Consider the following 24,543-nt stretch of genomic DNA (forward strand, 5'->3'; position numbering starts at 1 on the left):
GGCCAGACGTGGTGGCTCACTTCTGTAGTCCCAGCGCTTTCAGAGGCCAAGGTGATCAGATCCCTTGATAGTAGGTGTTTGAGACCAGCCTTGGCAACATGGTGAAACCCTGTCTCTACAAAAAAAAATTACAAAAATTGTCCAGGTGTATGGTATGCATCTGTAGTCCCAGCTACTCAGGAGGCTGAAATGGGAGGTTCGCTTAAACCTGGGAGGTGGAGATTGCAGTAAACAGAGATCACGCCAGTGTCTGGGCAACAAAGTGAGACCCTGTCTTAAATAAAATAAAACAAAACAAAACATAAAAGTTAAGCCCAGGCCAGTTGCAGTGGATCATGCCTGTAATCCCATCAGTCTGAGAGGCCGAGGCAGGCAGATCACATGAGGTCAGAAGTTTGAGACCAGCCTGGCCAACATAGTGAAACTCCGTCTCTACTAAAAATACAAAAATTAGTGGAACATGGTGGCAGGCACTTGAAGGCCCAGCTGCTGGAGAGGCTGAGGCAGGAGAATCACTTGAACCCAGGAGGTGGAGGTTGCAGTGAGCCGAGATTGCTCTACTGGGTGACAGCATGTGACTTCATTAAAAAAAAAACATTAAGCTCAAAAGGTAAGTAAAGAGGTGGTCTAAAATTAGATACTTGGTGTATGAATGAACGGGCTTAAGTACAAAGAAGGCAAGAATAACCGTTAGCTGGAGCAGAGGGAAAAAAGTCACATTTAAAATCTGAAAATACCTGCTTCTCAATTTGGGCTCTCTCACTTAGCAGCTCTGGCACCTTAGAAAGAAGACTTAACTTATCTGAGCCTCTGTTACTTCTAAAAAGTGCGTACGTAGTTTCACTGGCAAAATTTAATCAGACTACATGAAGTAGACTCCCTAAGTCTCCTAGTATAATTTATGGTGCAAAAAACTGGGGAAAATAGGGAGGATATTATTACAAGTTCACTTTGTGTTTTCTGTCGTTAATGTCTCCAGTGACGTAGGTGCAAATGGAGATACACAGTAACAGTCATATGAACGGGAGGCACTTTTGAAGGCTATTTCTTCCTTCATTCATTCAGTTAGTCACTCAAGGAACTATTAAGAATTGAGGATCTTCTCCTTTTCTTATCAACAACGGAGACTACAGAAAAGAGGAGTGACTAAGATCCTGAAGAAGGGAAAAGCTAGATCACTGGGCCACAGGAGGGGAAAAAAGCAGCAAGACAGGTTCAGTAGCTTCTGGTCCCTCATGCCAGAAGGTCCTAACATTATGTGAATACTGCAAACAGGAGGACTCCACCTGTCTGGACGGGGAGTTCTTCCAGTGCAGTGTTGGCTGAGAAGGAGTGATTTCTAAGTGGCATTGATTGTGCTCTTTAAAAGCTAGGAATTGGTAAAGCGGCAGTGTCTGGGAAATGAGATTTGATCATGTGGATGTCAGCTCTTGGGAACAGTTGCTCTCTAAGAGCAGCAGGCCACCTGTCAGTCTCATATTCTGAAGGTCCTGAGTTCGAGCATCAGGCAAGGTACAGCTTATGCGAATATTGTTGTTAAGGCAAATGAAATAGGTGCAATAAATAATGGAACACACATGCTATGAGATAATGATTTCAAGGCAGACCAAATATTAGCTTAAAATTTAAAAATAAGCTTGCTTGCTTGCTTTCTTCTTTCTTTCTCTGTTTTCTTCTTTTGTCTTCTCAGGGGTTCGAGTACAAGGGGTGGTGAAGAGATGTAAATTACACACGACACTACAAGCTGTGTCATGTGTCTACGGCTGTAGCTGACAGGGAAGCAGGGAAAACTTTTCTTCCAGTTGCCTGCTCTGGAGGTCATCCAACCATAATTACAAAGTGGGGTGGGTGAAGTGTTTCATTCTTTTAATCAGCTAACAAATATTTCTCAAGCACATATCTTGTTAAAAGACTGTTTGTGGGCCGGGCGCGGTGGCTCACGCCTGTAATCCCAGCACTTCAGGAGGCCAAGGCGGGTGGATCACGAGGTCAAGAGATTGAGACCATCCTGGTCAACATGGTGAAACCCCATCTCTACTAAAAATACAGAAAAAATTAGCTGGGCATGGTGGCGTGTGCCTGTAATCCCAGTTACTCAGGAGGCTGAGGCAGGAGGATTGCCTGAACCCAGGAGGTGGAGGTTGCCATGATCCGAGATTACGCCATTGCTCTCCAGCCTCGGTAACAAGAGCAAAACTCCGTCTCAAAAAAAATAAATAAATAAATACTGTTTGGGAGGTGGGCACGGTGGCCCACCAAGGTGGGTGGATCACAAGGGCAGGAGTTCAAGATCAGCCTGACCAATATGATGAAACCTCATCTCAACTAAAAACATATAAATTAGCCAGGAGTGGTGGTAGGTGCCTGTAATCCCAGCTACTCAGGATGCTGAGGCAGAAGAATCACTTGAACCTGGGAGGTGGAGGTTGCATTGAGACAAGATTGCACCACTGCAACAGAGCAAGACTTCATCTCAAAAAAAAAAAAAAAAAGACTGTTTTGGGTACAGCAATTTACAGTGAATAATACACAGATATTCTCACCTTTGTGATACTACATCATAGTTGGGAGGAGTGAGGAGAAACAGGAAGCAAACAAGAAAAATGAACAGGAAGTGACGTCATGTCTACCGGGAGGAAGTCACCAGGGAGTGAAGACTCGGTAGTGTGACGGTGGCACTTTCAGTGTTCAGAGGAATCAGGGAAATCGTCATCTTGAAGATATCATTTAGCTTCCCATTCTTTAAATCTTTCTTTACATGCAAAATGGGGACTGTGGGGTTCTCTGAGATCACAGCACCTAGCGATGGATCTGGGTGACAGGAACTGCTCAGGAAGCATTAGCTACGGCTCTGGGTGCCTTCTCCCTATGGAATGCCAGCCTCTTACACTGAGCTAGCCTCATATTATAGGTGCTCACTAGGAGTTTGCCTGGTGAATTTACAGGTTGAGGTTTCTCTTCCTGGAAAGTACAAGTTTCCCTCTAAAATTTCACCTAGACACTGGGTGAGGAAAGAGCCTCAAATGGCTTGAAATAACTTAGTGCTCCTTGGTCAGAGCAGGAAGCCCTACTTTGGAAGGGCACCATGGGGGCATATATGAAGGTCTCAGTACAGAGATGACTGCTCAGGTGGTCAAGATGGTTAAGCAGAGAATCTGGCCAGAATGTTCATGGTGCAAAGAAACAATCTTTTTGGGGGAACGATGACAACAATTGGGGATTCGAATACAGGCCAAATAAGACTGAAAATAGCACAACAGGAATCAGGCACAAATCCTTCACTACTACATTTTTTTGTACAAATCCACTTTGCCTAGGAAATTATGCTTTACTGTGCATCTCTATTGTGCTTCTCCACCATCTATTTTACTTTCTGAACTTTATTTCATTTTTATCACCACAGAAGCTTGCTGCTACAAAGTAAACGAGCAAATCACCCAGTGGCAACGAAACCGCACTTATATCTCTCTTAGACCATGAGAACATTTCCTCAAAGGTGAACAATGCTCCACGTTCCGCACTATGTGCTAGAAATTACACTGACTGTTTATTAATTTTTAAGTAAGTTCATGGATATAGTTGTGCAGCTTCCCCAGGTAACATTACCCTATTGTTATAGATGACACTAAAGCTCAGAGTATCGTTAAGCCACTTTCCTCGGATCACATAACTTTAAAGAGGAAAACAACATATGAGAAGCAGACTTATTTCTAAATGAAACCATCACGAGCTCTTGCTTTAACCAAGTACGTAGTCCCATCATCTGTTTTCCTCACACCAGCTCACTCATGTCACATGAACAGGCATGTTTCTCCACGCAGGAATTCCTACAAACATCCCAGCCTATGTCTACCGTAGGTTTTCTGTTGGGGTCCAGCACATCTGCCGGGGGGCTACCGACCTGCAGGAGTCCCCGAGACCACCAACGTAGATGTCTCGTTCAACCTGAGGGAAAGGGTGCGAGGAAGTGAAAGAAAAAAGAAAAGCGGAGTCTGGAGGGCTGGCTTAGGCTATGTCCAAGCAGCAATTTTATTTTTGCAATATGTTCCATTATATACTTTTCTGAAGTTAATGTTGTTTACGCCAGATCAACGTACTTAAGTTACAGTAAGCAAGTTACGCCCACTGAGTTACGCCCAGTAAGTCAGTTACGCCCAGTAAGTAAGTTACGCCCAGTAAGTGAAGGCAAGTAAGTTACACCCAGCAAGTAAGTTACCCCCAGTAAGTACTTAACAATTGTAAATACTTAAGTTAAGTCACAAGGAAAGCAAGTTACAGTTACACCCAGTAAGTTGTGGTAAGTAAGTTACAGTTACACCCAGTAAGTTAAGGTAGGTAAGTTACCAAGTGTAAATACTTGTTAATATTTTACAATGAAGGTAACAAGGGTCCAAAATGAACACAATCAGGCAATAAACCATAAGGAGCCGAAAGTGGACACAATGCCTCCCAAGTCCTCATATCCATAAAGTAATGTCTGTTAATTATTTTGAATAGCATAGTCCCTCTCGGTTCGTGCTTTCCCTCAGCTTGACTCCCCCAACTGGGGATCTGTGTCTGGGCTCAAGCTCACCGTATGGCAAGGCACATTTCCTAGGGGCCTCACACGGGAGCGATCCCCACAGATCCCTCAGTTTTCTCCACCCTGTGTTCACTCTTCCTCCATATTGCTGAATGTATTTTTTTAATCTTTTCACTCTGATATGATCTTGATCTCTCATTCTTTATGCCTCTTATCTACCTTATTTTTGTTATTGTTCTGTCGTGTAGTTGGATATGTGACTTTTATATGACACACCTTAGCAAGAAGACAGCATATATCTCAGATGTAAGTAAAGAAGCACTTGCCAGGGATTTCCTAGTGTCCTGCTCAGCACACTGGCCTCATTCTTAAATGTCCCTTAATGCAAAAAAAAGAAAAAGCAGGAGCTTTTTGCCTTCCAGAAATCTGCACCATCCTACAGGCTCAGCTACAAGAAACAAGTGATAATGACATCCCTTTTCTTTAAAAAAAAAAAATCATTTAAGCATCCTAAATATCTGACACATTAACTGGGCACGGTCCTTCTCTGGGACATGACTTTTTCTGTCCCAGCATATGGGAAACTTGATATTTGAGCAGCACCAGAGTTTTCCCTCTGTGACTTTCTCTTTGTTCCCTTTTCTCCACCTTCCTTGCAGAGAGTCAGTAGCCACTGTGCTCTTGCCCTGGGCCATCAATGAGAATATCTGCTCTTAGTGGAGTCCTGCCTTCACGCTGAATCCTTCAAGTTGTCTGTGTTCTACACTGCCCACTAAGGACGAAAAAGATGCTGTGAGATGGAGAGTTAGCTCAAGTGGTAGAGTGCCCGCTTAGTTTGTGAGAGGTAGTGGGATTCATGCCCACATTCTCCAGATGTTACTACTTGGACCTCAGGTCTCAAGGTTACAGTGAAAAAATACATATATTAGACATTGATATAATATAGACACTGATCTCAGAAAACAATATATTAGACACTGATCTAATACTGATATTGATCTCAGAAAACAATATGTTAGAGACTGATCTCAGTAGTAACCTGGACACTTCTTTGGTTCATTATGCAAAGGCAGCAACAATACAGGGTTGGCCAAGACTCCACTGATATTCAACATAGTATAGCTCTATCAATGTGTAATTAGCTTTCAGTTCCTTTGAGGCGCTGTGAAACCAAGGGGCATGTCCCAGTGCTCTTATTCTCCCTGTTTCCCCCTGCAGCTTTGTCCTAAATGCAGTGCAATTATGGCAAGTGCAGGGCAGAGTCACTCAGGTAAGTATAGCCCCAGCTTTCTGATCAGGAGACCAAAACCAGGAGTTGCTGAGTAACCAGAAAAGACACTTGAAAAGCAAACCCATAAGGTCGTTTGTGAACTCCTGGGTGTGCCTGTGAACTGTGAATAAGTGGCTCTGATAGAAGACAACTTACCTAAAAAGAATCTGAGAAATGAACTCAGTGACAGCCCACTTTTCAGTCCTCACCGGCCACTGGGATGCACACACTCCACAGATCTCTGAACAGTACTGTTAAGGCTTTGAAAATAGAATTGACTTTGAAACTACAACACACAAGGCTGGCTGGTTATTGGAACTTGAACGCAAGGCAATTGTGTGCCTGCAAAAACAATAATAATCTTAGTATCCTTAAGATTTTCACAAGACACAGTGTCTCATCACATAATGCAATGTACAACCCCAATATGTTCAGCATATGAAGAACCAGGACGATCTGAAGTCATTGGCAAAGAGAATCCTCGAGTAACAATACTGAGAAGACACAGATGTTAGAATCATCAGACACGTACCTTAAAACAGGTATGATAACAATGCTCCATGAATGAGGGGTTAACACTCTGAAGTGAACAGAAAGTTGGGAAGTCTTGGCAAACATCTGGAAGCTATAAACACTGATTTTACACTTAAACATTGAAAAATGTATCCACCAACACTATTAGGAGAAAAAAGCTTCAATGGGTTATTTCAATTACAAAATTGAGACACTCAGAATAAAGTCAATGAACTTGAAAGAGAACAAAAATACCAATCTAATCTGAGCAACAGAGAAAAAGGAGTGTTTTTGGGCAAAGTAGGAAGCCCTCCGATGGAACGCCATCATTCGGGCTTCTCTCAGGGTCTCAGTACAAAGGTGAGATGGCATCATTTGGGCTTCTCTCAGGGTCTCAGTACAAAGGTGAGACGGCATCATTCGGGCTTCTATCAGGGTCTCAGTACAAAGGTGAGATGGCATCATTCGGGCTTCTATCAGGGTCTCAGTACAAAGGTGAGACGGCATCATTCGGGCTTCTATCAGGGTCTCAGTACAAAGGTGAGACGGCATCATTCGGGCTTCTATCAGGGTCTCAGTACAAAGGTGACTGCTCAGAAGGTCAAGATGGTTAAAGGGAGAATCTGACCAGAACGTTCATGATGCAGAGGAACAATCTTGTTGGGAGAAGGTTGACAACTTGGAATATGAGCTAAAGCAGCTTCAAAACGAATACAAAAAAGACACAAATCCTTGGCCACATTCTTTTGTACAAATCCATTTTTGCCTAGAAAATCATGCCTTACTATGCATCTCTATTGTGATTCTCCACCATCTTTATTTCTTTTTCTTTTTGAGATGGAGTCTGGCCCTGTCGCCAGGCTGGAGTGGTGCGATCTCAGCTCACTGCAACCTCTGCCTCCCGGGTTCAAGCGATTCTCCTGCCTCTGCCTGCTGAGGAGCTGGGACTACAGGCACGCGCCACGACGCCCAGCTAATTTTTGTATTTTTTTAGTAGAGACGAGGTTTCACCATGTTGGCTAGGATGGTCTCAATTCCCTGATCTGTTGATCCATCTGCATCAGCCTCCCACAGTGATGGGATTACAGGCGTCAGCCACCGCACCCAATCCTATTTTACTTTTTTAAATGTTATTTCATTTTTATTTTCACAGAAGCATGTTGCTACAACTAAATGAGCAAAACAACCAGTGGCGACAGAAATGCATTAATATCTGTCCTTAGACCTTGGAAGCGTTTTCCTTAAAGGTGAGCAATATTCCATATACAAGAACTTTTTCAGCACTGTATGCTAGAAATTAATCTGAATATTTATGAATTTGTATGTAAGGTGGTCAATACAGTTTTTCAGCTTCCCCAAGTGTTATAAATGACACTGAAGCTCAGAGCAGTTAAACCATTTTCTTCAGATCACTTAGCTTTAAAGAGTCTCCATTACTTTTGGAAAGTGCAGATTAGTACAAAACCCAGTTTTGTGGCCAAGATTCAACTGGAATATAACAAGTGAACTCAGTAAATCTCTCAGTATAGTTGATGGCACGGAAGACTGAAAAACACAGAAAGACTGTATTCTTTCGGTTTGTGTTTTCTGTAGAGGGAATGTCTCCAGTCATGTAAATGAAAGTGGATGTACAGAGTAAAAGAGAGCAGTAGGGAACACATCTGAAGTCTATTTCTTCATTCATTTATTCAGTGGGTCAGTCAGCAACCTATCATGAGCTGAGCATCTTCTTAGTCTCTTTTCAACAAAGGAGACTATGGTAGGTGTAAGAGTGACTAAGCTCTCTCAGGGTGGGGGAAGCCCGATCATTGTCACTGGGCCACAAGAGGGAAAAGAGCATCAAGACAGGTACAATTGTTCCTGGTCCCACAGCCCAGACAGTCCTGTCATCGAATGGAACTAATACTGGATTGAGTAAATACCTGGCAATTAATGCTGGATTGAATGAACACAGTCCTGTCATTGGATGAACACTGGAAAGGAAAGAAGTCCACCTGTGCTGAGTGTGGGATTCTTCAGGCGCATCACTGGTTGATATGGAGTGATTTCAGAGTAGCATTCATTGCCTTCTCTGAAGCTAGGGCTTGATGACGTAGCTGTGCCTAGGGGTTGAGATGTGCTCATTTGCACGTCAACACTTGGGCAGGAGTTGCTCCTGAGAGCAGCCAGCAGCACATCAGTCTCATACTCTGAAGGTTCTGCCTTTGAGCCTCAGAGAGGGCACAAGGTATTTTTGATTCCTCCAAGGAGGGTAACATTACCTTAGTAACATATTAAATAATAATAACAACAATAAAAGGATTAGAAAGGAAACATAGTAAGAGACAAATAAAAAACAATCATTTTCCGTAATCACAGCGAATCATGGGATCAGTAATTGCAGAGAATGGTGGAATCAATGGTGAAGAAATTTAGATTATTTCAGAAACCACAGGTATATAATTATCTTCCTCTCCATCTGACTGAGGAAGCTTGGGAAATTCCTCTTGTAACTTGGTGCTCTGAAGTTTGCCCTGATGCACTTATGCACTGAAGGAGTGTAAAATTATCAATCTTCTACTAATCCAATAAAAGCTTTTTTGAGCACATATTTTGTTCAGCAGCTGTTCTGGGTGCAGTGATCCAAGAACAAACAAAATGCAAAAATCTTGCCCTCATGAAACTACATCTTATTTGGGGAGAAATGAGGAGAAACAGACAAGAAACATTTTAAAAATGCATAGGAAACTGGGTGACAGTATCTACTGTGAAGGAATCCTTAAACAGCAGGGACCTTGGGAATGTGTGGAAATGGCAAGTTCAGCTTCCAGGGGAAGAGTCAGGGAAGTTGCCACCTTGAAGGTGTCATTTAGCCTCCCCTTCCTCCGGTCATCTTGCTGAGACCCTTGTACCCAATTTTTCTGATAGTAAAAGTAATTCTTACCTAGCAAGGCCGACTGGGGATTATGAGAGTTTTTGCACATAAGGTAAGTTGGCTTAGTGAGAAAAATGATGGTACAGGAGGACTGGGGTAGCAAACCCTTCATACGTTTCCTCATTTGGAAAATGAGGACTGTGGGATTTTCTGGATGTATCACAGCACGTAGAGATGGATCTGGGCGACAGGAACTGCTCAGGAATCATTAGCTACTGCTCTGGGTGCCTTCTCCCCATGGAATGCCGGCCTCTCACACTGAGCTAGCCTCATGTCATAGGTGCTCACTAGGGGTTGTCTAGTGAATTCACAGGTTGAGGTTAGAACCCACTAGGCTTCTCAACCTGAAAAGATCAGTCTTCCCTCCAAGGCTTTACACGGTCTCTGGGTGAGGAAAGAGCCCTAAATGCCTCGGACAATAATTGAATGTTCTTTGGACAAAGCAGGAAGCACTGCTGTGGAGGGGCTTCATCATGTGAGCATATATCAGGGTCTCAGTACAAAGATGAGAGCTCAAGAGGTCAAGATGTTTATGCAGAGAACCGGAGCAGACTGGCAGGTCCACGGTGGAGAGAGACAGTCTGTATATTTGTTGGCTTCACACCTACACTTTGAATGGACCAGAGTCATTGCTTAATGCCCTTAGGAAAAACAGAAAAGAAAGGAACATGCTTTTCTCTGGATGAACAAAAGCCTTTTCCCATTGTTGTTGACTAAATTCACACAGAGAAGTAGCATTTCTATTCAACACTGTGCCAACGGTTCTAGTCAGGACGCTTGGACAATAAAGTGAAACAGAAGACATCTTGACTGAGAGGGAAGAAATAAAACACTTTTTTTCAAGGTGATGTGATTGTACAGTAAAAAGTCCTAATAGATCCACCAAAAAAGATTAGATCTAATAAATGAGTTCAGCAAGGTTGCCAGATTCAAGATGAATACACAATATCAATTGTATTTCTTTAACAGTGTACCCCTTGAAAATATAACGAAGAAGACAATTTTGTTTTTCACTATTCAAAAGAATAAAATACTTGGGAATATGTTTAGGAAAAATGCACAGAACTTATACTGTTACAACCACATATAATTGTTGAAAGAGATGAAGAAGACCTAAACATTTGGAAACATGTGCCATGATCAACACTCCCCCAAATTTATCTATACTTTAATGTAACTTTTATCAAAACACCAGCTGGCATTTATTTATTAATTTTAGATGTTGATAAGCTTATCCTTATATTCCTGAGAAGTGCAAGAAATTCAGAGTAGCCAAAACAATTCTGAAAAAGCAGAAGAGAATTGGAGGAAGCAATTTCCAAATTTAAAATTATACTAAGAAACACTCATCAAGAAAATATGGTACTGGCGTCAGAATACACAAATGAGTCAATGAAATAGAATTAATAGTCCAGAAACAAATCCTCACATTTACAGCCTATTAATTCTGAATTTCCAAGACAATTCAATTGGAAGACAGTAATCATCAACAAATGATGCTGAAATAGCTGCAAATCCACATACAAAAGAATGAAGTTGGACTCCTTCCTCACGCTTTATAAAAAAATTAATTCAAAATTGATCAACAACTTCAGTGTGGGAGTTGAAAGTATAAAACGTTAAGAAGAAAGCATAGGAGCACATCTTTTGAGAGGTCAATGCTCTTTTTATCTACTTCTTCTTAGTAATAGTCATTACGGTCAGCTTACAGTCTCTACGAGGTCCATGTCCACGAAGTCAGCCAACCGCAGATCAAAAATACCAGGAAAAACGCATTTGTATTGCACAGGTACAGACATTCTCTTGTCATTATTCCCCAAAGAATACAATATAATAACTAATAGGTATTCTAGGTAATCCAGAGATGATTTCAAGTATCTGGGAGGATGTGCATAAGATACATGCAAATATGATGCCATCTAATTGAAGGGACTTGAGCATCTGAGGATTTTGATATCTATAGATGCTGAAAGATGACTGTACATCATTATGGAACGTTAATGTCATCGTTACTCATCACTGCAACTCAATCCGAGCTGTAAATCAAGTTATTTCTGCAGTCAGTGGATCCAAGAGACTACGGCCTCAAATGTGTTACTGAAATGAGTAACGCAATTCACTAAATAATTTCTTTAAATTTCCCGGATGGGGATAAAACACAAAAGAGCATATACTGTTTGCTATCCACCCAACAATGACTTCGATGTATCACAATGTTTTCCATTCTTCTTTTCTAATATAGAAACGAGCTAATTCAGCACTTGACCTTTTCACAACCGTCTTCTGCAGAGTAAGTGGATCCTAACCTCAGAGTCGAGAGTTAAAACTGGTTTTCCCAGATCTCTTGCCAGTGCTTGATTTGGGCGAGGGCATGTAACACTTTGCCTCGTGATTCTGAGAACAGGAGTTACTGCAGAAGAAGCAGCCGGAGGATCAGGTCCTGATGTTGAGGATACACCCAGTGAGCTAATCAGTTCTGTAGCTGTCCTTCCCTGTGTATTTATCGTCGGGTACAAGCGTAAATACCACTTATGGTAAAGGGCATATCACTCTCTTTCTTCTGTGTATGTGCACCTATTCACAACCAAGGACTTCATAAATTATAGTTTTGTAAACATTAGTCTAAATCATTCTGATGACTTGAAATTTGAAAATGTCAGAACCAATCACATCGATGTAGTAGAAAATACGGGTTTGAGGTGCACTGGCTCGCCGTTTTATTTACTATCAATCAGTGAGGCAGAAATTCCCATCAAGAAGGAGGGTTCATTCCTGCCTCTCAGCCTCAACAAAGTTAAACATTTCAGATCTTTCCTGACTTTGGATGTATTGGGCATGCTCTGTCCTCTTCCATGTCCCATCCTAGGGGCATATAGAGCCACTAGGAGCCTCAGAGATACACTCAGCAAAATGGAACCAATCACCATATAGCGTAGTCTGTTGCGCATCTGACCAAAATCCCTTTGTTGAGATAACCTGGGTTCTACAGACCAGTGAAGTCCACTTGGAGCACAAGACACCCTTCCCATCATGCCTGCATACATATCCCTCAGTCTTCATTCATTCATGCACTTTTAAAAGTGTTTAGCAATAAGCATCCTACCCCCAAGGAGCTTAGAATCTCATGGAGAAGAGCGCCAGGCAGCAGACATCCACAACATGGAAAATGCCACAAAACAAATGTGTACCTGGATATCTGTGAGTGCTAGGAGCAACGAAACCCAAGCTGGGAAACCAGGGGAGGTGTCGGAAGACATTTTCCGGAAGATGGTTTTGTGTCTAAGCAGTGAGAGAGTGAAGAGGAGGTCAAAGGCTCAGCGTTCTTTGGGACATTTCCTTACCTCGGTATCTCTAGAGTTAAGTGTGGGAAGCAAAGAGAGAGGAAATAGAAACGCAAAATGGGAGTTGTTGAGTGGCTTTACTTGCCCTGCACAAGCCAAGGACAGGTCTGCGGGAAGCAAGCAGATGCAGAGTTAGGAAAGTCCGTATCGGAAGTTAGTCATGGCAGAGAAATGTTTGTACACTCTGGAGAGCGTCACAGAATGAAAAGCCCAACTCCTCATTTTTGTGTTTTCGCGTTCTATGGGGATTTCAATTTCCTTCCGGAATCTCCGCTCTCTTCATCGTCTGCTCTTGCAGGACACTAAACCCGCAAGCACAGAATTACGGTGAATCGCACTACGTCCTAGCAAGGTTACTGGGCACATACACATTTCTTTCTTGTTCTTTTGGGACTTTGTACAGCACTGTGCACAGTTGTAATGGTAAAATGAACAAAAGCAACCCCTCTGGCCGGTATGGGGATGGAACCCGCGACCTTGGCGTTATTAGCACCACGCTCTAGCCAACTGAGCTAACCGGTCTCACTATGTGTCCATCCTATGCTCTTTATAGTTCCAAAGACACAACTTACTCCAATCACCAAAGGAACTTTTCTCAACTTCCTGGAGCTGGGAAGAACCTACCGTCTTTGCTCACTTCTTTACAATCCTCTGGCAATTTCTTCCAACCCTCAAATTTCACTGAAAATTAAATTATGCCGAAGGAAACTTCAAACCGCACCTGCTTCAGTGTTTCAGGACGCGGGCTTTCGGTGAACACCTTTTTCAGTGCAACGCCCCCACCCACCGCCGGTACTGAGGCCTGTCTCTATCACTCCTGTTGGGGTCCGGCACGTCTGCCGGGGAACTACAGACCAGCTGGAGTCCCCGAGACCGCCAACATAGATGTTTCGTTCAACCTGACGGAGATACTGCGTGGAAGTGAAAGAAAAAAGTAAAGCGGAGTCTGGAAGTCTGCGTAACTTATGGTCAAAACGCAGCAAGTTTATTCTTGTGGGTTACAGCTTTTATACCTTTTTTCTTCTTACGTTTACTTTATCTCGGCATAAAAGGGGTAAACAGAAAGGAAATAGTAACTCCATAAAAATAGTTATCAGGGGCTTATGATAACCGCTCACAAAGCAGTTTAAGGGGGCTTGTGATAGTAGTTTACAAAGCAGTGTGTTTTTCAAAGATACACGGTGCAAGCAAACAATGACGCCCTTAAGGTGGCTTGTTAATCCTGTTTTCCATCAGGAGTTAGATCAAAGGCTTAGCTCCAGGGAAAATATGGGCAGAGGTCTCTTGTCCCTCTTAGGCATCTCAATTGTAGCAAGTTTATTGCTTACACAGAGACTGATGCGGACATGAAAGCAGACAGCACAATGTCCTCATAAACCGCAGACCTTTGCTTTGCATTCTGTTTTTGCCTCAGCCGGCGACCTTGGCGTTATCAGCACCAAGATGGGGCGAGTCAAGCTTACTGTCTCAAGCCCTTGGCGCGAACGCTGCACGCTTCTTTCTCCTTTGCTCCTGTAGCTTCTCAGCGACCCTTCAAGAAACTGACGGAAAACGGAGACAATTAACGCCGGATCCCCCCCGCGGGCCGTCAAGGCCAATACAAGTCCCCGCCCAGGCTCCTCTGCTCCTCACTTTAGCACACTCCCACTGCGTTCGCCCATTTTCCCCAAAGTGAGTATCTGATCCCTACCCCACCCCATTTGTAGCAAATTCAGGAAAATGCTCTCGTGTTTCTGCTTGAAAAAGACACTTGAGAGAAACATGTTCCATTGCAATCTTTGTGCTCGCATTTTATTCCTTCTCCATGAAGCAGGTGGAAGTCCATTGGTATTTCACGCACAGCAAGTCAACTTTGAAGCCCGACTCAGGACCTTTAGATTCAGAAACACTCTCCAGGAGCTCTGCTGATCGCTGGGCTTTCCGGGGTTGCTGCATTCTGTCCCCAAGACAACCGTTTCTCTGCGTGTCTCCGCCTGGCCGGCCCCTTCTCCAGCAGAGAAACAGCTGTTCCTCGGGTTTCATTTCTGGAAGTGCTTTGGGTCCTGGGGAATGGGGCCGCTTCCTGCAGCGGCGACAAAGTGGCCGAATACGCAGGGACACCCGCAGTTCCCAGGGACGAAGAAGTAGCTCAGTGGATACGTTTCGAATAATTGAACGAGGGACGTCTCCAGTAGCCGCCTGCAGTATTACGGACGGTCCACCTCTCTGTCCAGACCATTTCGCTAAGGTCTGGTTCCTTCTCCCGGTCTGTGAAGTAGATTCTCACTTCCCTCCGATCCTCGTTTCGCGGGCTGGCGTGTTTCCGCCTCACTTCTGAAATTCCGTCCGTTGCCGCCTCCGTTAAAAAAGATGGGTTAATCCTTCCCTCGGTGTGGCTCCCTCTTCCGCACTTGGCACCGCACTTGGGAAATGCGCTTCCTTGAGGCAGCAGGAGGCCGCCCACTCCTCCACCCCCGGCCCCTCCCCCTCTCCTTCCCCCTCCCCCTTCCCCCGCCCCTGCCCCTGCCCCTCTCCCCGAGAGCTCAGCTGTGGACGCAGCCTCCAGTGGAGGCGGAAAGGACAGAAGGCTGCGGGATAATCCAGGAGACACACACACACCTTGTGTCTGGCTGGAAAACCAGAGCCCGAAAAGGGGAGCGAAAGGACAGGGAGAAACACACACCCCGGAAATGCGTGAGATTGCTGCGGCCTTAAACAGAGAGCACGGACCGAGGTGCGGACAGCCGACGGGGCAGGATCCACCCGCCGGCCTGGGCCCCGGACCTAGGGGAGGACAGGCACTCCGACCTCCGCGCGCGAACGTTGCGTTTCCCAAGACCACCCCAGCCCGCCACGCCCCCATCCTGTGCCTATAAAAACCCCCGAGACCCTCGCGGGCACAGAATCAGGCGGCTGGACGGGAAGAGGACCGCACCGGCGGGAGAACACGGAACACCCCGCTCTCTTCAGTCACCCGGAGGCCTCGCAGAGGCGGTTTCAGTGATCCGCGAACGCGAAGACACTCTGAGCCCTTCACGTCGGGGAGAATGACAGGAGAGAACCCGGGCGGGTTTTACCAGCTGGGATTTCGGGAGATGCGGTTTTCAGCACGGCAGGCGCCGCCACGCCTGAGGAACACGTGGACCGCAGGGATAGGAGCCCTCGCCGCGCCCCACGCGCCCCTGCTGGTACCTGGGCTCCTTGATTTTCCTGCCTGGGTGGCCGAGCCTCCCGCGGCCGGCTCTGAGCTCGAAGTTCAGTGGTTATACCGTTTAGTTGATCTCTTGGGCGGTCCTGTCGCTGAAGAAAGCGGACAAACTGAGAAATGAACAGAGAAGTCGCACAAGCCCTGTGACCCCCAGCACAGGACCAGTCTACAAACCATCATGCCACACAAGCTCGAATTGTTTTCACATGAGCTTATTCAGGAGCCGTGGTCCCCGGAAGACCAGACTGATCCAGCGACTCGAGACAGATCTTCACGTTCCAGCAGCTAAATGCCGCTGATTAAACCGAGGGTTCTCCTAGTCTAGAAATTCTGTCCAGCCCCTGCTGAGAAGGGCCTTACTAACTTTCCCCTCAACCATCCTGTGAAAAACTCCAGTCCCCAAACCCTCTAAGTCCTGCTCTCACTCACCCTTGTCTTAGGCAGAACTGGGACTCGGCAGAGGTGGGCTCTTTGCTCAGCGAGTTTAATTAATCCAAGGTAGTAGAATCCATTCGTTTTCTTGGTTGCCTTTTTCGAGGGAGTGGCTCTTCTAAGTGTTGATTCTGATCCCAGCCTATGGGTATTTATAAATAAATAGATAATTGCACGCCATCATTATGTGGAGTTAAAAAGTGTTCAGTTTAACATCTAATGATCTCTAAAATAACCAGTAGATTCAACTGTCTGGAACTTACCTAATTAGTTCCACGTTCTGGAATGAAGGGATGTAATAGGTAATAACAGGTCTCAGTCCCAGTCCCTCGTGGAGAAATAATCACACAGACACCAGATGAAAGATGAGTAAAGTGAAAGGCAATAGGTGGAAAAATAATTCACTTTATGCTCAGATTTTTGAAGTGAAGCAAGAAAATTAATCAAGGAAACAAAGAAGAAATTCAAGATGTAGCAGTGTTGGATTTGCATTTCTGTCATAGGACACTATTTCTATTCCACAGGATTGGCTTGGTCTCCATCTGACCTACTCAGCATACACTGCTCTTCCCCAATCACTCCTGCAATCACTCTAGGATATTTGTGGTCCGAAAGTAAGGGGGGGAGTTGACATTTAAAACTTCTAAGTAGACCTGCATGGTGCCATTACTAAGGGCAGAGTAGCTGAACAAACTCAGCTCTGAGACCTTTAAGCAGAGATAGTAATTACTGACACTCTAATCAGATTCTGAACAGGATGTGCCACTTCTCCTTTTGGGTCTGAGGTGACACCAGCCATTTTCACCGTTTATTCCACTAGGAGTCCTGGGCGAAAAGTGATAAAGGTGGATTGAAGAATGGTTAGTTTGATAAGAGAAATATAAAGGCAGATATATTTTTCACCCAGTTCACCCTGCTTCTAAAAGTGGGTCTATCAAAAGAAATGGAACATGCTTCTGCTAATTAACATTGAGGCAGAAAACGTCATTAATTCCACTACAAACCCATGTCCCTTCTTCCACATGACAAATTGATGAGAGCATTCTTTCTTCTGTAGGTATAAGGAAGTCTGGGATATAGATTGCAGTATTAGCAGTGCCATAGTGCAGAATTTCCCTTAATTAACACATTTTACTTCATAGGTAAGAAAATATAATTGGAACGTAAAGCCAATGAACTAACAGGTTATAAACAACATGAACATAGAAACAAAACTGTATGGTCTTCGGCACGCAGTCTTTGATTTGGGGAATGCATTCTTTTCTACCGTTATCAGGAAGGAGGAACAGAAACATTCATAGTCACATGGAAGAGACAAAAGTATGCATTTATGCTCTTGTTCCAGAGGTGGATGCAGTCCCCCAATTTTTCATAATCTAGTCCAAAGAGAATTGAACTGTCTGCGCCATCACCAAAACATTGGTACTCTGTATTGATAGTACCATTGAAATCTTGAATGAGCAAGAAGTGTCAAGTAAATTATAGATTGTGTTAAGCCCTGCATGCTCCAGAGGGTGGGAGAGAAACACAGAAACCAATCGTCGACCTGGTCCATGAAGGAAAGTTTTAGGATCTGTGAAATTCTGAGACATTTCCTCCAAAGTAGAGAAGACATTGTTGCATCTCGAAGCTCCCATCACTTAGAAGGGAGCACTAAACTCACCATGATTCTTTGGGCTGTGAAAGCTGCATGTTCCACACTTGCAGATCCTTCTCCAACACATTGACCAACAGATATTGAATTAAAATATTAACTAATTGAATCCAGCATTATCTATAAAGCATAATGCACCGTGAATTAGGGAAGATTGCCACAGGAATAAAAAACTAGTTAAGCATTGAAAACTCAATACAATGTAATATACTACATTTACAAAATAAAGAATACACGTGATAATCTCACTAGATGCAGAAGAAATATTGAACCAAATTTGCCATTCATTCATGTTATTAAAAAAATATCTCAGTAAACTAGGAATAGAAGCAAAATTCCTCAGATGAGTAATGGGCATTTAAGAAATTTCTACACCTTACAACACAGTGAATAGTGAAAGAATAAATATGTACCTTTTAATATTGAAAAAAGTGCAAAATACCTACTTCAACGTTTTACTGAAAGTCCTAGTTAGTGCAAAAAAGCAAGAAATGCATGAATGAATGAATGAATGAATGAACAGCATAACCACTTCAGAATAGGAAAAGTACATGCATTTGCAAGAAACATACTCGGGTCCACAGAAAATCCTAACGATCTACAAAAATAAGCATTATGAGTAAATTTAGCTATGTCACCAGTTACAATATACAAAAATTAATTGTATTTCTGTGTACTAACATCAACAAAAGTGGAAAATTAAATGACCATTTTCAATAGGATTGAAACAAATGAAATATTTAGAGATAAACTTGTCAATGTGCAAAGACCTGTTCATAAAAATCTACCAAAGATTGCTGAGAAAAACTCAGGACACCTAAATAATTGGTGTTATTTGCCGTATTTACAGATTGAAATTTAATATTATTATCCGTTCTTTCTGTGAGTTGATCTATAGATTGACTACAATCTCAATAAATATCCCAGCAGGAGTTTTGTTTTGTTTTTTTTCACAGAAATTGACTAGCTTATTCTAAAGGATCCAGAGAACCAAAATAATTAGGAAAAGATAAACAAACTCAGAGGACTTATACCAAATGTTGTCAAGACTTTTATATAGCTACCGCAATCAAAATAATGTGGCAATGTCTCAAGGATACTTACATAGATTAATGGAACGGAATAGTCCAGAAATAGACCAATGCATGTGGTCAACTAATTTATGACAAAAGTAAAATGTTACTTAATGAATTTTTTAAACAAATGTTCTCAGGCAACTGAGTATGGAAAAAATGATGTCCTACCCTTACCTCACATCCTATACAAAAATTAAATTAAAATGACTTATATACATAAAGCTTAACCTCAAACATATCCAACTCGTGGAAGAAAAGAAGAAAATAAGTCTGCACATGTTTGATATAGGCAAAGCTTTTTCAGAAGGGATCAGAAAAGCATGAGTCATTACAAAAAAGGATTCACTGGATTTCATAAAATATTAAAACGAGGAGGCTGAGGCAGGAGAATTGCCTGAGCCCAGGAGGCGGAGATTGCGGTGAGCCGAGATCGCGCCATTGCACTCCAGCCTGGGTAACAAGAGCGAAACTCCGTCTCTAAATAAATAAATAAACCGTTTGTTGTTTGAAAGACGTTGTCAAGAAAATGAGAAGACAAGACATAGACTTAAAAAGAAAAGTAATATATTGTATATGCACACATATTCGTTATACATGCACATATGACAAAGGACTGGTATCGAGACTAGAAAACACATTTTAGAACTCAGTGATACAAACACTCAGTAAAGATAAGGGCAAAAAGCTGGAGCAGGCATTTCACAAAATAAGATGCTTATGTGGCCAATAGGCACATTAAAAGATGTTCAGCAACATTGATCAGTACAAAAATGCAAATTAAATCCATCAAGCATTAATAGGCAACAGCAGATCTCATTCCCCTAGGTGGAGTAACACAGACATTAATGATAAGTCATTTGAAGGATCAACCGATGAAAAGATGAAATCGAGTTTATTTCCAGGTTTGTGTTGTTAACAAGTGACGCATTCAACAGAGCATTGGAGGTAAGTGCTAATTATGGACCATCCTTCCTTCTCTTTAAGCTAATGGGAGAGTGAAATCCGAGGAGAACTAGAGCTTTCTTAATGAGATCTTTCCTTTCTTTCTCTTTCTTAGGACTCCGACTGAGATTGAAAAAGCAGAGGATGGTCACTGCCTTCCAGGTCTGAGGCTGTCTCCCAGGAGCTTCACTCCCGGCTTCATCCTGGCAGGGAAGTTTGCAGAGGTGTTTGAAAAACCTGAAAACTAAAGTGGGACATGGAACAATATTTGTGTGCCGGTTATAAAAACAGGTAGAAAGGATAAGTATGCTGTGGGGGGATTAGCTCAAGTGGTAGAGTGCATGCTTGGCATGCAAGAGGTAGCAGGATCGATGCCTGCATTCTCCAGCCTCTTTTAATCACGAGGCTGTACCCACCGCTATTTACTGAACTCAGTGTCGTCCTCATCTGTACATTGTTTTAAAGGAAACGATATATAGTATTACATGCAACAGCAAAAAAGGAAAAGATTCGTGAAAAATGAGTTTTGCCAATACAGGTTTTGGGCCTTCAGCTCCAAGTTAATTAAATGTATTTTTGTGGAAAACCAAACTTTAGCCTTTTGGGTCCAAAATATGAGAAACAGCCTGGAAAGAGTGCCCAGAGGCAAAAGCAGGAGACTTGAATGTGCCCAGCTTTAGCTTTTATTCACACTGACAACACATGGTCAGGTAGAGGAGGAAAACCTCTCTTCTGTCAGACTATCTGAGCATCGGCCAGGTATTAAGAAGAGAGACAAGCAGGAGAGAGGTAAGGAAGGAGTGTCAGTGAAGGTTGGAGTTAGCACATGAACTCTGGTGCTCAGATGCACTCTCACTAACAAAGGAGACACTCAGTCTTTCTGTCCAGGTCTCTGAAGGCTCATCCTGACAAAAAGGTGCTCGAAATAAATTGAGACCTAGGTCTTCCTTTAATTTCCGAGATGAACCAAATTGTAAAAAAAAAAAGTATTTTTGAAATTGCAACACTATCCCCCATTTAAAGAAGCTACAAGAGGTTCTGTATTAACAACACATAGGTTGACTTTAGCTCAGCTGGCCAAAGCAGAGCTCAAAATGCTGAAGAGAGTGGTCACTGTGTAGGTGACTTCTGGAAGCTCTTGCAGGTCCCTGGGACGTGCCCCTCTTTCCATCCTTCTTTCTTTCCCATCACTCAGATCTTGCTCTGACCCACTTGACTTCCCAGCATTGCCCTTTGTTGATCATAATAGAACAATAATGTTATTGGTTACATGCTTTTCTCTTTTATTTTCTTATTCATAAATGAACTCAAAAAACGAACGTTGTAAACAATAAAACATGTTCTTGAATTTTTGTCGCACATTAGCACCCTCTTCCATCGTTAGGAGGTGCACTCGTAATAAATTGGGACCATGAAGGAGAGACCTGAAGCTGCCCCAAACCACCTGCAGTTCTGTGAAGGCCATGTCTGCACCTACCAATCACTCTGAAGGTCATGCCCCTCCGCACTTCCACAGCCACCTTTCCTTTCCAGGCAAAAGCGTTTCTATGGGTTTCTTAGACCCTGGCTTCTAATCCTCTGTTCAGTCTCTAGTGATCTGAAGCCAATGTCTCCTTTGAGGCTTCTAATTTATCTGTGTAGCCTTTCTCCATCCGCAAGTTTTCATCAGGCAAAGTCCTACTCGAGGCTAGTTGTACTCAGAGAAAAATGACTATGTTCCTTTCTTAAATGAGAATTCTTCATAGGTGGAAAACAGATTTGAAATCCACTGGGGCTCCAGACGGTGGAGCTAATGTAGCCTTCCCTGGGCTGCAGGAAGAGTCCTCTTCTGTGGGCCTGGGAATTGAGGAACTAGACAGACATAAGAAGGACAAGCGTGGTACCCAATGGAGCAAGAGAAAGGTGGGGGAAGGTGACAGGGAAGGGGATGGTGAGAGAAGCCCCTGAAGAGCAGACACTGTGTAGCCTGCATCTGTTGTTCCTTTTGACCGAGAGATCCTCGGGCTCTGTGGTGACAACTTTCCATAATTTTCCATGCAACAAACTGAAGACGATAAACTCTTTCTAGGCATCTTACCTGCATTAATATGAGTATGTGTACAGCATCTAACCCAGGGCCTAGGCGACAGCAATTGCACAGTGTTCTACTTGTTCCTGTTGTGGCAGCTTCTACATGGATCATTGGCCTCATCCACTGTGCCTGGTGCTCAAGAAGTGCCTCAGGAATGAATCCACAGATTGAGATGGAATTGTCAAGCTTTCTCTTTCTCAGCTCCTCCAAGGTTCTCCATCATTTTCCGAGTCCTACAGGAGGAACGTGCTGCTGAAGATATGCCACGTATATGGAGTGGAGCTCTGGGGCTCTGGCGCTCTGGGGCTGGGAGAAGCGGCCCCGCCACTTCCGGGCTGCCCTGCCTGCAAGGAGCAGGTGGCGATCACAATCTAGGGCAGGCTGGAATCGCTGTGCCCGCCAGCCAGGCAGGTCCGGGCGCTACTTCTCCATCTGGAACGTGCGCTCTACTTCGAGAGAGGAACGAGGCGAAATTGGGAAGTGGGGAGAGAGAGGTCTCCCTCGTGACCTGCTTTGGAAATCCCTGTTCTTCACACTCCGAGCTCATAGAGCTTTGCTCCTGGCGATATTTAAGAAGCTCCGCCCTCCATCGTGTCCTGCTAAAGGTTTGGGGACCCAGATTCCCGGTAGGCTCCTTATAGTCAGGAAAACGGGTGAGGCGCACCGTATTGACGGCGGGGAATTAGCTCAAGTGGTAGAGCGCTCGCTTAGCATGCGAGAGGTAGTGGGATCGACGCCCGCATTCTCCAGCTTCCCGTCAGGCTTAAGCCTCTCGGTTTGTAGGTTTCATTCTTTCTCCTATTGGGGAGATGATCAAAGGAACTCCCTGGAGGCCGTTCCTTACAGCTCCCCAGTCAGAGTCTTACTGCGCTGCTTACAGCCTCCCTTCTTTTCCACTCCTGCCTTCTAAGGAACTTATAAGGCACTCAGGTCTCAATGCAAATTTCCCGTCTTTAGACAAGTACAGCTCAAAGTGATGCCCACACGATCTTCGGTTCCTACTATGTCTTCACGACCCCTCCTCCCGCAGGTGTGTCTCTAAGTTATTGGGTTGTTTTTCTCTCCCCTAGAATGGGAGCTTCCTGAGTAAGGAAACAGCGTCTGTGTAGACTGCGTTCAACTGACCTGATCCCCACGCGTAGAGTTAAGGTTCTATAAAATACGGTTACTGCCTGGAACAGACGAGGTGAGCAGTGTGAGGAAACAGGTAGATCAAACACAAAGCAACACTTTAAAAGTTACCCGGCCACATTTCCAGAATCAAGAATAGCGTTCAGGCCAGGCATAGGTAGTGGCTCACACCGGTAATGCAAGCACTTTGGAGGCCAAGGCGGGCGGATCACCTGAGGTCGGGAGTTCAAGAGCAGCCTGAGCAACATGGTGAAACCCGGTCTTGTTTAAAATAAAAAAAGGAACAGCGTTCACTAACGTATGTTTTCTTTGTGCTTTCTCTATACTTCTTTTTTATTTTTTAACATTTGATTGACTTTTTTTTCCAAACGACCGAAAGGATTTTGCTATTTTCTAGTTAATTCCTGTGTTTCCTTCACCATTCTGTTTTCTTGTGTTCTTTTGGGCTGCTCTTGCTGCTTTTTCTTCTTTCTTCTTCTTTTTCTTGCCTCTTACATTTAATGCACCGATTTCTTCTAATGTTTTGTAACATGAATATTTAAAGGTATAATTTAAAAGTAGAAAGCAGTTTCTACAGAATCTTTAGAAATATGTCATTGTAAGTCCCCAGTTTCATTATATTCTAAGGAGCTTGATGTATACTTTTAATTTTTTCTAAACCGTGCATTTGAGAATTAATCTGTTCTAGTCTATTTTTATGTTTAATCTTTCAATGTTATTTTCAAATTTTTATGTATCCGTGTCTATCATTGTATTTATCAACAGGTACATGTATATATTCACATAAGTATATGAGTTATAGATTATGTATTATGAATGGTAATTGAACCACATGTTGGTGCTAATATTGGTGACCAAAAGTCAGAGAACCAGACATTATGTACCTCATAGAGCAATGCAATGGAAAGGGCACAGGCTCACCGACCCAATTTTCTTGTTAAAAGATTTGAAGCTGAATCTAAATGACCCTCTACTTGTAACTGCCAGTTTACATGAAACAGAGTAGATTAAGAAACACTTTTACACTGTTGGAGGGAGTGTAAATTAGTTCAACCATTGTGGAAGACAGTGTGGCGATTCCTCAAGGCCTTAGAAATAGAAATGCCATTTGACCCAGCAATCCCATTACTGGGTATATATCCAAAAGACTATAAATCATTCTACTATAAGGACACATGTACACGAATGTTCATTGCAGCACTGTTTACAATAGCAAAGACCTAGAATCGACCCAAATGCCCATTGATAATAGACTGGATTGGGAAAATGTGGCACATATACACCATGGAATATTATGCAGCAATCAGAAATGATGAGTTTGTGTCGTTTGTAGGGACATGGATGAATCTGGAGAACATCATCCTCAGCAAACTGACACAGGAACAGAAAATGAAACACCGCATATTCTCACTCATAGGCGGGTGATGAAAAATGAGAACACATGGACACAGAAAGGGGAGTACTAAACACTGGGGTCTATTGGGGGGGAA

General features: G+C 43.4%; 1 long non-coding RNA gene and 1 other non-coding gene across 2 annotated transcripts; one reads left to right on the forward strand and one right to left on the reverse strand.

Annotated features, from left to right (window-relative positions):
- LOC128931911 (uncharacterized) lies at window positions 1–24,506 on the forward strand. The gene is made up of 4 exons (XR_013533587.1): window positions 1–1,844; window positions 7,459–7,552; window positions 19,967–23,108; window positions 24,387–24,506. It is a non-coding gene; the product is annotated as an uncharacterized LOC128931911 (long non-coding RNA).
- On the reverse strand, window positions 13,009–13,082 carry TRNAI-AAU (transfer RNA isoleucine (anticodon AAU)). The gene has a single exon. It is a non-coding gene; the product is annotated as a tRNA-Ile (tRNA).
- Window positions 24,507–24,543: the final 37 nt, after the last annotated feature.

The sequence above is a fragment of the Callithrix jacchus genome, chromosome 4 (assembly GCF_049354715.1).
Source record: "Callithrix jacchus isolate 240 chromosome 4, calJac240_pri, whole genome shotgun sequence".
NCBI classification, from domain to species: Eukaryota; Metazoa; Chordata; class Mammalia; order Primates; family Cebidae; genus Callithrix; species Callithrix jacchus.